Genomic DNA, 13,357 nt, shown 5'->3' on the forward strand with positions numbered 1-13,357 from the left:
GTTAGCCTCGAAAAACGCATTAGACCCTGTATGCTTTGTGTAAGTTGCATGTCATATATTATTACTCTAACATTTGTGTAAGTTGCATGTCATATATTATTACTCTAACATTTGGTCAAAGTAGTATAGTGGAAGTGGATCCTCTGACGTAGGTATCCCTGCCTTACCGTCCCTTTCGGTCACTTACTGGCGGACCCCATGCTTGCTAGGCCCCGCATGTCAGTTACTCAATGGGTTCGGCCACGTCAGGGGATCCTCATCCGTAGTATACTCCCTCTGTTTTTGTTTACTCCGCATAAAACGGAGGGAGTGGTGGTATAATAAATGACGCGGACGGGGGAGGGGGAGGGACGTCGGTTTGCTCTCAACTGCGGTCCCACAAGCGAGCGAAAATGCAAGACGAAGCGCGTTCCATTCGGTGAGCGACATCGAGGGTCCAGCGTGCCGGGCTGCAACGCGAACGCGACAAGAGCGATGTACAGTCAAAACCGATTGACCGGTCGTCACCGGAACCACTATTCACACCAGAACCTTCGCTGCTCGGCCTACGCCAGCCACTGCCCTAAAACCACACCAAATCTCCATCCCATTCCCCCACCTTTCGATCCCCTAGCCCGCATCAACCGTCCCCTAGTTCACCGGAAAGCCATGGTGCGCCGCAAGATCACTTACTACAAGATGCTGACACCGGAGCGCCGCGCAGAAATCGCGGCGGCGGTCGGCGCCATAGACCTCCGTTCCCAAGCTCGCTTTGCGGCGGGACAATCCCCGAGTTCTCTAGAGCCAAGCTACGAGGAGGAGGAAGCCGATCCAATGTTCATGGCGGAGGTCGCGGCGCAGAAGGCCCCCGATGGGTATGAGACGATGGACATCGACTTCGTGCCGGCGTCCGAGTCCCCCATGACGCAGGCGGACCAGCGGTTCAACATGGCGATACTAAAGGAGGACCGGGAGGCAGAGGCTCAACTCGACGCGGAGCGCGCGCATGCCGCTGCCATCGAGGCTCTCCTGCAGGCGGAACCGGATATCGTGGATGTGAACCGGGCGGCGGAGGCTCAACTTGAGGCGGAGCGCGCGGATGCCGCTGCCATCGAGGCCCTCCTGCAGGCGGAACCGGACGTCCTGGACTTGAACCGGGCGGCAGAGGCTCGACTCGACGCAGAGCGCGCGGATGCCGCTCTCATCGACGCCCTCCTGCAGGCGGAACCGGACGTCCTGGACATGAACCGGGCGGCGGAGGCTCGACTCGACACGGAGCGCGCGGATGCCGCTGCCATCAAGGCCCTCCTGCAGGCGGAACCGGACGTCCTCGACTTGAACCAGGTTGTGCTCTCGTCCATGCAGAGCGCCCGCACGCTCCGCTTGAACGAGTAGCTGGAGGCCGAGGACAACCACGGTGCGGAGACACACGTCGGCAGCGACGGCTGGTTCGCGCCGGCAGCCAAAGACGACGAGGCCGTCTCTTTCCGCGAGCAGTGATAGTTTTTCTTTATGTTGTTGTTTTTATGGATCTTTTGCTGTGTAAAAACATATATTTGTTATGCAAATCGCCTAACTTGGGTCAGTCTACCATTTCAGGCGGTTGGATGAATATCCTACGTCTCCTAACCCTTCTTTCCTTCTTCCTCACCTCTTCTTCTTCCCCAACAGACCACCGCACGGGCCGTACGGATACTCCCCAACATGCAGTTGGATAAACATACTCTATGAATGAAAATTATGTGTCAGCAATAGGATGGCTGAGTTTGGTTTGTTCACATGCGACAGCACGTGTCAGTGAGGGTGCGTTCCCTTGGTTGGGTTTGCGGCGTGCAGGAGCGACTGTGTGAGGGTGCGGTGCGACCGCGGCGTGCAGGAGCGACCGTGTGAGGGTGCGGTGCGACCGCGACAGCCGTGCGCAAGTGTACCTCCTTCTCATTTTGAAAACTTTAGGCAAGCTTGGCAAAAATGTGTGGCGAAGTTTGGCAATGCAAGGCCTAGACCCAAACAGGATAAATACGTACGTACTAGGAGTACTAGTGTTAAAAAAGAAAGGCGGGGTTTTCCTTCGCGGGAGTTAATCGATACAAATCCTCGTTTCACGTGTCAATTAATGCGTATTTTTCTCCAAAGACCAAAGAGCTAACCATCTCACTCCTTCGCTTGATTAATGCAGCGCCATGCAAACCAACCTTCTCACTTCCGCAGGCATGCAGGGGATATTAATGTCCTTGGTTGCTAACCCCATCAATTTTGCCTCGATTAGTGTTAGTGGCCCTTTGCAAATTGTAATTTTGATATATTGGCCTTGTGTACAAAAAAATGGAGGTGGTAACTATATTTGACTTCCTTCCCCATTGCGGTGACGTCGACGATATCTTTTTTTTGGTGGTTTGGCAAAGTGCGTTCGACGGAGAACACCATTGAGGGAGACCACGGTAAGTCGTTCGCAAGTGCTGCCTGCAAGCCGAGACAACCGCCTTATTTGCATCCAGGAAGTCCTTTACTAGTACTACTAGGAGTAATAGTGCGGTGAGATGGTTTCTCGAAGAAGACGATGGAGAAGCGGAGTCAGTGAAGAGTGAAATGATGGTTGCTTCGTCCGTGCTTTTGTGATTTGACGCCTCACTGCTTTGTGATTTGTGATAGAAGGGACAGGGGAGTAGACTCTGTGCTCTATACTGTACTACATGCATCCAAGCATGGGAGAAAGAGGAGAGACATTGCATTTTTCTATTCCTTCAATCAATCAGTCAGGGAGCTTCGGTTCCATCTTTTTGGCTTTGGCAACACCGTCCACAATGGTTCCCACGATGCCAAAAGCTATTTTCACATTTGGCTACACATTGTGGATGCCCTTAACCGTACCACTTGGTTTTGCTCCTGTGTGCTATCTATACAAATCTCAATTATATTGACCTAAAAAATTATTGAATCAAGATTAGTAAAAAGGAGGTGATTTTGCCGCGCGGATGGCGGGGGAGGTTTCTTATTTGAGCAATGCTACGTCCACGTAATGGTTTACGTAAAGTTATGAAGTGATGTGATGTGGGACTATTTGATTGGATTAAAGGAGAGGATTAGGCCCACCCCACCTGAAAATCAGGGGGGGCATATATAGATTAGATGGAAAGTATACGTAGCAGCTACGTAGCCCTTTGTAAGTCTAGGATTAGGCTTCTTATTTTCGGAGGACGTTGTCCTGGCCGTTTGCTAACATGTGGTCCCACGTGTTAGTGCTTTACCAAGCCGATCCACGTCCCACATGAGGCAGAACAACGGCAGAAACAACACGTGGTTAAGTTGAAGAAGATGAGGGAGAAGCGGATTCAGCAACGAGTGAAATGATGGTTGCTTCGTCCCTCCAACTTAACTGCGGGAAAGGTGCAGCTTTGTGATTTGACGCCTCATTGCTCATTACTACGCCGGCGCCATGACTGGGGTGCTTCACCCCGGCTGCTCTGCACTGTATTCCGGTATGGCACGTGGACCCGGTAGCTTGATGTCCCACATGTCGGCGAAAGGGACTAGAAGATTTATGAAAGCGAGCGCTCCACTCTTACGACGGAGGAGTAGACGACACGCGGCCCAGTGAACTGTCACTTGTAGTACTGTATAGTACTATAGTTTTGCTGTTCCGCACGATCCATCGATACAAACCCAATTAAACAGGAAAGGGCGGGATTTTTCCCGCGCGGTAGATGATACTGGCCATACATTTCAAAGGCAATTTTAATGTATGCAAACTGAATAATTATAAGTAACAATATGATATCTAGTAAAACTAAAAACACATATGATTTATTGTGTTAGAGTGTAGTAGTAGTAGTGCTGTATTGCATAGTTGTTAGATGTAACATGCGAGAACGTGTAGAGATGTAGTTTTGGAGGGCCTACAGAGAGAAAAGCGTAATACGGTCACCGAACTTCAGAATAAGCTGATTACGGTCACTATATACGTTTTGCGGTGATTATACGGTCACTTGCTCACAGTTCAGCATCGGATTGCACTCTGTTGACCGGCCAAATAGTCTGCGTGGTGCCATGTTGACTAGTTAAATTGACCATGTTCCTTGTGGGTCCCACCTGTCAGTTCGCATAGGCAAAAGGTCAGATAAACACGAATTTACGCAGGCGCGACAAGGCTCCAACCCGTGCGCAGGAATCACCTGCTTGTGTATGTGTCTGTCAGGGCCTGATGTGTGCGCATGCACGTGTAGGTTGAGCACTTGAGCGTGAGAGTGTGTGTTGGTCGTGTGGTGTACTGGTGTGTGCATGCATGCGTGCGTGTGTGCGTGTGAGTGTTGCGTGCGTGCGTGGCTGCGTGTGTACGTGTGAGTGTTGCGTGCGTGCGTGGGTGCATGTGTTTGTGTGAGTGTTGCGTGGATGCAGTTCGTGTGCATGCGTGCGTGTGTGTATAATCACCACACCAGCTCCTGTGTGTTAAAACAGACGGCTCAGCATACCAATACAAGGCCACCTTGTCCGCTGTGCCCGCAGTCATGACTTCGAACCACCGTCCAAATATTTTTTTATCGTTTGTTTTCATTCTTACTAGCAAGATGCCCGTGCGTTGCACGTAACATCAAGATGCATTTGTATGACTTGTTTATCTTGTGAGAGAAAAGGATGAACGAGGGAAGGCCTTATTTGCAAATGTGGAGAGGTGTGTGGGTACCTTTTTGCAAAATTGCCATAGTTTCTTTCCTATCCGTCAGATATAAATCGGACGGCCTATATTGCAGGATGGCAGGCACGCCATCATCACCAACTCTGTTTTTTATAAGAGTGTATTTTATGTATTTTATAAGAGTGTAGATGTAGAGTAGATACAAGTCGACAGGTGGGCACGATGGTAGTGAGATAATGTGATGCAACACTAGAGGTGCCACGTGGAGCGTTTAACTGGTCAACTAGTCATGTCATGAGCAAATACAGAGTTGTACGGTGAGCCCGTGACTGTATAATAACCACTAAACGTAAATGGTGACCGTAATGAGTGGATTCTGAAGTCCAATGTACGTATCGTGCTTTCGCTTCAAATACAATGATCGTCATTGCATATATCGCGAGAGAAAGATGAAACATGCGTGAATTTTCTGGGGGCTTACTTTTAGAGGACCTGGAGATAGTTTTGTGTGCATACGTGAAAGGCGCGTACGGGGGGTATGCGATGGAGAGAGAGATGCTCTTCGTTTCTCTTTATTATGACTAACTTTGTATATAGTATAAAAATATACAAATTCACAGTGCGGAACAAATATCATTGTGGGCACCATGCAATGCAAATTAGCGTTCGTACTCCTCCATATAACTTTGTAATGTTGTATATATGTAGAAACTCTAAAATAATTTTTTGGCCACACTTTATTCAAAAGGAATGTTGTATGCGAAATAAACGTGAAGAGAGGGCTTTTTAGATCAATGGGGTACATGATGTAACATGTGTGAATGTGTAGTTGATGCATTTGGCGGGGCCTAGAGAGGTATGTGTGTGTATTACGTATTCGAGAGAGGCATGGATAGAGGGGCCGACGGGGGGCGTGGGAGAGATAGCACGAGAAATGAGAGTGGTCTAGAGAGAGAGAGACGAATATGACGTCACGACAAGAGATTCCATTCCCTTGCGTGTGTATATGTAAGGGGGGAGGGAATAGAGGCACCAGGAGAAATTTTCTGTGTGTGTGGTGTTTGTGTTGGTATGTGTGGGTGTGAGAAGATAATGAGACGTGGGGGAAGAGGGTGTGTCACCGCGTGAGGTCCGGTGGGTCGAGGTGAGGCCCTTCGTTCGGTTCCGACCTACGCCACATTGGTCGGCCTGTGACGCATTTAGGAAGACCCATGGATGACTAGTCGTACAAGACAAAGATAGCAGAATTGTGAAGGACTATGTGTCCACTGACAAAGCCGGCTAGGATTTGTAACCCTAGGTTCTCGGACTAAGGTAACCCCTTTAGCTCTGATATTACTATTCATCCAACCTAACTTTAAGGGGCATCCTACAGAATGCTCTGCTAGAATCATACTCGTCGATTAGGAAGAGAGGTGTGAGACAATGCGTGAGAGACAGGCATAAAGATAATGTGCGTACATGAGACACATAGGCAGGTCCATGTATATAGAAAGGGTCGACGAGGATTGTGCATGTGTATGTTTGAGAGAGGACGAGTGCTTGTGATAAAGGTTAGTGAAAACAGTTGTAAATGGTTACGAGAGGGAGGGAGGGTTATATCTAGAGCATGTGTGCGAGAAAGACACCTCGGGAGAGAGTGTGTGAGCATGTGTGAGAGACCACCGATGGAGAGTGAAACTACACGTAAAAGACTGCTCTACACATTGATTAAAGATATAAATTGTATCCAAATATTAGGATGGGATCATGATATTTGCAATTCGCGTAAGGAGCGGTCATTGATCCATCAGACATCTAGATTCTATCGAATTTGAGCATGTCTATGTTATTATTCGACACAATTGATCCACATAGTTAGTATTTTGAACTCCAGACAATGCATCGCTTTAGCAATCGAATATAAACGTGAGTATAGTTCATGTTGTGTGTGTAAAGCACATTATACATACGAATGTTACACAATGGACATTATAAATAGCTACCTATGAACTAGCATACATTTGAATTCAACTTAAGGTGGTTTAAAAAATCAAATTCAACATGAAGTCCATTCAATTATTTGAATTTGATATCATGGCATTTGTAAACCATACCTAAATTATGGGGGCACCAATATTTGCTCTGATTTTGTACATAATAGCACATGTAGTCGTGTACAAAATAGATTCAAATTTAGCTCCTCCATTCCAATAATCGTAGTTATAGGATTTTCAAGTGTCAAAATTTCAAAAAGAAGCGGATAATTTAATGAGGTTTTCAAACATACAAGGTCAAATATAATGTTGTCTATTTAGGTCAATCCTCATAGTTCAAGAGTACTCTAAACGTGAATGCTTGTGTTTCAAAATTTCGAACGAAGCGCCAAAACAACCTCTACTCGCCCAAAACCACGTGAGACCAATGTTTGGTAGTAAAAGGAAATTACTTTTCTAATAACTTTGACCCGTGAAACCTACCGGCCCGACGTCCAAAGGTCTAAACCGGGGTAGGTTTGTAGCTTCATCTAGACGCCACGCAACCGCATCCGAAAAACATTCATACACAATGGCCGCCTAAGCACACATGCGCGCGGCCGAAATCGCTCCCGCCCACTATTTGGGACACCTGGGATTACCATCCTACCCCCGACCCGCAGTAGGTTCGAAATTTAAGAGGGGGGCAAAGTTTGTACTTTCCTCAAATTTCAAACAAGCGCGTCCCATCTTCTGTTCAAAAAAGCCAAAAACAAGCGCGTCCCAGACCGAAAAATGGTTCCCCCCCACCCGTCCGATTCCCCATTCGTACTCCGTGGGCGCCAAAACTACCTCTCCACCAGCCGCGAAACCCCGACGTCCTCCGTCCGCCACCCCATCCCACCCATCAACCGCCGCCCTCCTCCATCACGCCGGAGCCGATACCCCGACGTCGTCGTCCACCGCAACCTCAACCACAACGCCCTCCACGGCTAGTAGTTGAAGCCGAGGCCGAGCCGTCCGTACCTGAGCCAGTTCAACCACGCCGTCCTGCGCCTCACCGCTGCCGCTCCAACTTCGCCACCCTCCACCGCAACGGAGCTGTTCCTGCTACGCCGTCCTTCGCCGCCTCGGATCTGCTTCCCCTCCGCCGACATACGGCCACGGCAACACAGTCAACAATTTGGCCATGGGTTCGTCCAAGCCTGCACCCTCCAGAACATCAGTTTCCCCGGTAAAAAGAAGAAGATCGACGTGACATGTGGAGGTGACTACACCGGCAACCGAAAAAGTTACTCCTCTTCCCTTATTCGTGCAAATCTTACGTCTCTGCTTGCACGGTATTCATCCCACAGAAGACACTAGTTGACCGCTTCTTCTTGATACTAGATGTTCCTAGTAACTCGCGATGCACAAGGTTTCTCCTCATATACTATTTCACCTTAGCTAGAGGTCCGTCGCCCCCCTAAATTTCAATTTCTGGCCAGTTGATTCCCAATTAACGGAAGCATTCCCCGGCGTAACAGGCGCTAGTACACCTATTACACTGGGGAAGCAGCACCTTGGTGTTTATCTTAGGGGCGTGTGCGGCCTAGAGCTACTGGCGCCCGATCTGGAGGTCGGCCGGGATTAAAGGGATGGCCTGGGGGCGCTGCCAAGCACGGCGGTGGTGTGAGGTCGATGGGAGGGCGGGGCGGCGGAGGCAGGGGTCCTGGCCGGTGGTCGCTAGTGGTTCGAGAAAGATCGTCAGCAGTGACTGGCGGGAGGTAGACAAAGGCCATCTGCCCGTTCCTTATAGATCGGACGGTTCATTAAAAAAATCGACTGACCTATTTATTTTCAGTCGACTGTTATCTTAGATATGACCACATGTGGTGGTGTGCTGGAGGAGTACCTGCATTTCTTGTGCTCATATATTACAAAATCATACGGAGTAGAATCTAATTTTGTTTGCCATGCAATGTTGTAGAGCTATCATATGTCTCCTGTCATTTATTTTTCAGCCACCTGCTATCTGCTACTTTTACAGTGCACTAGTTCTGCACACACTTCACCCTTACTCTCACTATTGTGTTTTTATGCAAGGGTATTTCAGACTCTGCTGCCATGAGAGAAGCCAAAAAGAAAAGAGAGAAGTCTCTCCAGCTTCGTATGCGGGTAGGCAAGACACGTTACAGCGCTATAAAGGGTGCAGTGTCAGCAGATGGAGACGGTAAACGTAGCTCTGGAGTTGATGACCTCGCTCGCAATGAACCACCATCCCAGGTGCTTGCTTTAACTTCGCGGTGTCATATGTGGTTGCATGTTCCATATGGTGTCTAGCTTGTATTCGAAAGGCCGAAGTCGGTAAGATAAGCAAAGATATTTTTTTACATGAACCACCATCCCGTGAGCACCAGAAGACAAATAGCTAGTCAGGGCACTAGCCGAGCCAGTGACAAGCCCAGCAAAGATAGGCATCACCTGGAAGCCAACTAAAAAGCTGCGATGGTGGCGAAGCAGCCCGCCTCCCACCAGGCTCTCAGGTCCTAGATGATCATGCTCACCACTCCAGCCGGATGTCTAGCTTGTATTGCTTCCAATTTGGTTAAATTGCATCTGCTTAGCTTACACATTATACCTTTGAATATGACATGCCTTTCTGTTTTTGGTACATACTATTACATCTGTGTATTAACCATGTTCTTACATCAAACTAATGTTCTTGTGTATCCCTCATCAATCACTTATGACGAGGCAGGCAAGCAAGGGGACTACTCCTCATTTAAAGAATGCAGCGTCAGCCTCCCGACATGATTCTCAAGAAACAGAAATGCTAGATGAAGATAGTGAATGTAGCTCTGTAGTTGAGTACAGCATTTCCCCTACACTAGCATCGCAGGTGCTTGCTCTAACTTGGCAACGTGATATGTGGTTGCATGTTGCATATGGTGTCTAGATTGTAATTCTTCCAATCTGGTTAAACTGCATGTGCTAGTCTGCTTAGCTTATACATTATACCTGTTAATGTGACATGCCTTCCTGTATTTAGTACTTAGTACATCTGTCTATTAAGCATGTCCTTACATAAAACTATTGTTTTTTTGTATCCCGCATCAATCAACATGACGAGACACCTTTAGTATATGCAGTGCAATATTAGTTGCATCTTTCATGTGATTTATAGCATGCGCTGCTTCTAATTTGTTGAAATTCCATTTATGATGGGACGCTTTTAACTTGGCAGAGTCGTATTGGTTGCATCTTTCATGTGGTGTCTAGCTTGCATTGCTTCTTATTTGCTGGAATGGTTTCTGCTTAGTTTACACAAAAAGTTGTGAACATGCCATGCCGTCCTGTTTTTCGTACATATTCCGTCCTGGTATCATGTGTTTGCCTTACATCAAAGTAGTGATTGTCAGTATCATGCATGAATGAGTTCTGAAGAGAGAATTTTATTGCTTTTTCTTGTCGGTTTTACTTAAAAATTCAAAATCAATAAAGCGGAAGGAAGTTAGCAAGGCAGCGGATAAAGGTGCTCCTTCCGAACGGAGGGCCTCTACAGTTTCTACTCCTCCACACCCCCAAGATGATTTCCAAGACAACACATGCATAGACACTCAACAAAGTTGTGTTTATGATGAGCACGTCTCCCCTAGTGCAGCATCACCGGTGCTCCCTCTAACTTGGCACTGTTATATGTGGTTGCATGTTATGTGTGATGTCTAGCTTGTATTGCTTCTAATTTTGTTGAATTCCATCTGCTTACTTTACACATTATACTTGAATAAGACACGTGTTCCTGTTTCTAGAACATACAATATCTGTCTATCACACCATGTTCTTACATCAAATTACTACTGTTGTGTAACCTGCAACAATCACTTATCATAAGACACGTTTGACTTCGGAGTGTGATATAGGTTACATCTCACATTCTTTTCTAGCTTGTACTACTAATTTGTTGAAATGGCACTTATGACGAGACAGTTTTAACTTGGTAGGGTGATATTCGTTGCATCTTTCATATGGTGTCTAGCTTTCATTGCTTCTAATTTGTTGAAATGCCTTCTCCTTAGTTTACACATCATAAGCTGTGAATATGCAATGCTGTGAATATGCAATGGAACTAATGACGAGAGACCTCTAACATGGTAGTGTGATGTTGTTTGCATCTTGCATATGATTTATTTCTTGTACTACTTCACATTTCTTTAAACGCCATTTATGATGAGACACTGTTAACTTGGCAGAGCGATATTTGTAGCATCTTTCATATGGTGTCTACCTTCCATTGCATTGCTTCTAATTTGGTAAAATGTCTTCTTCTTAGTTTACACATCATAGTTCTGGTTATCTCTTTCGTCCTATTTTTCATACATATTACATCCTCCTATCATGTGGTTGTCTAACATCAAAGTTCAGTTCGTCTGCATCACGCATCAATTTGTTCTGAAGAACTAAATTGTTATTCATTTTTCTTGTCGGCTTGACTTAACATGGCACAGAGAAAGAGGAAGAAACACAGAATGGCAGGGAATGAGAAGCGGATGAATCCTGCAGATTCTGCTGGTACTGATGGTGCAATAGAAGGTCAAAGTCCAGCGGAAAATTCTACAAATACGGCATCCCATGCTACACGAGTTGCAAAAAAAGCCAAACAGAAACAAATAGCTACCACCAAACAAGCAGAGACAGCCCTAGTTCTTGCAACACCTACCACAGTACTACCAGCTGCACGACTTACTCGTGCGTCAGCTGAGCTAGCAGCACGTTCCCAAGCTCCCTTGCCACCTGACACTACTTCCCAAGCACTCTTGACACAAGACGAGTTGGCAATATCAGATGAACCTTGTGAGCTTCAACAGCAAGAAGGTAGTTGCTAGAGTCAAGTTACAGTTGCATGCTTCTTTATATGTAGTCTCGCAGTTTGATGTACACTAACACTTCCTATGTTCGTTGTTGGACTAGCACCTAGGCGCAAGAGGAAACAAACATCAGGGATAATGCTCGATAGGTTAACTAAATCTAGAGGAGGAAGAATGGAGATCCGTTTTGAGGCAGGTTTAAAAAGGCCACGTGATGCTACAGAGTCAGCCAAGTTAGTATCAGAGGCAGCGGTTGCCGTTAGGTGTCATGTACGTATCCTCCCAACATGGATTCAGTACAGGAATGACAAAGACGAAACCCAGTTCAACACCTTCCTCGACCATTTATCTGTAAGTATGGTTATGTATGGAAACTAGTAATATCGTCTTGCTCTGTCCCATACTTTCTAGGTTGCTGATAATGAGACTCCCATAATTTTCAACAGATGAGGTTCAAGTTGGATAGCCAAGATGATGCAACCAGACAAGCTTGCACCCATGTTTTCAAGTCTGCTCTGCGACAATATCGGTATAACTTGAGGAAAACTCACTTTGAAGGCAAGGCTAACAGTGAACTTTCCCAAACATCTCCAGTGGAAAATATATCGGATGAAGACTGGAGGGGCCTTGTTAAACACTGGTCTGATCCAAAGTATCAGGTACATTATATATATGTGATCAGATCACATGTTGAAGTCCTATTTACACATGTGCCACACAAATCTATCTTCTTGTAGGTGAACTGTTCAAAGAACAAGGCCAACCGTACGAAAGTGAAATTCCAACAGACGATAGGATCTCGTAGCTATATTGCACACTGCGAGGCTCTTGTAATTAGCTGCTGTTTCACTCTTTTTGCTGTACCATATTATCAGATCTATATTGACTTGTTCGAAATGCAGAGGAAAGCCCGCAAGGACCAAAAAGTACCTGAACCAAATGCTATGGAAATCTTCAAGGACTGTCACACCAGCAAGAAGAAGGGCATGACTACACCAGTCAAAGCCGCTGTTGTAAGTCCTTAATCCTCATGCCTTTTAACTACTACTTACTCTGACTTGTGCCTTGAACTGCATGGTTTGCAGCCAATGTCTTACAAGGTTTAAGAGAGAGGAGTGATGTTTCTTTGATCTTGACCCGTAATCTAGTTCCGTGCTGGACTTGCCCACACAACGTTACAATTGTCTGTTTGTCTATTCTCAGTTGTTTTGTGATATGAATGATGTCATACTATGCTTACCGTATTATAAACTTCGTCTCTTTATCCTTAGCCCTCAATACAATGTGAAGAAATAGACAATACATTAGCGATGGTACATGGTCATATGTTTGGAGCCTGGTTTTATTATGTACTTTGCAATAAAATACAATTAATATTTTACATGGGTTCACCAGAATAAGTTCTGTATATAGACCAAAGCTATTTTGTTTAGTTTTCCTGCCTCCTTAATATCTTATGTTCTCGTACTACTAATGTAAAACCTCAACTTTTCAGCGAGCTATGGAAAAAATGGTGGAACCGCCACCTTCTGAAGGTGGCGAGGCAACTATAACCGCAATGTCAGCTCTTGCTGCAGTGGGTCAGTACCTGTCCACTAACAGTGCCAAAAGCACGTTCCTGCATAATACTGGGTTGGTTTTTAAGGCAATATCGTCCAAACTGCCTCATGATCAAGATATGCAAGCTCAAAGCAATGTTGTATCTGCGCTCCAGACACAAGTCCATTCCCTAACAGAGACCCTTTGTGAAACAAGGAGAAACATTGCTCAATGTCGTCAAGATATGCATGGTTTTGAAACCAGACTATCAGACATTTGCTATGTTGTTCAGGAGCCTAGGGGAAATGAAGGCGAGGGTTATGGTGCTCCATCGGACAATATAGCATGAAAACGTAACAGTCAGGTCAAATGAACTGAGCTTCTGAACTTCTGGTGGTGCATTTATC

The sequence above is a fragment of the Aegilops tauschii genome, chromosome 2 (genome assembly GCF_002575655.3).
Source record: "Aegilops tauschii subsp. strangulata cultivar AL8/78 chromosome 2, Aet v6.0, whole genome shotgun sequence".
Lineage (NCBI taxonomy): Eukaryota > Viridiplantae > Streptophyta > Magnoliopsida > Poales > Poaceae > Aegilops > Aegilops tauschii.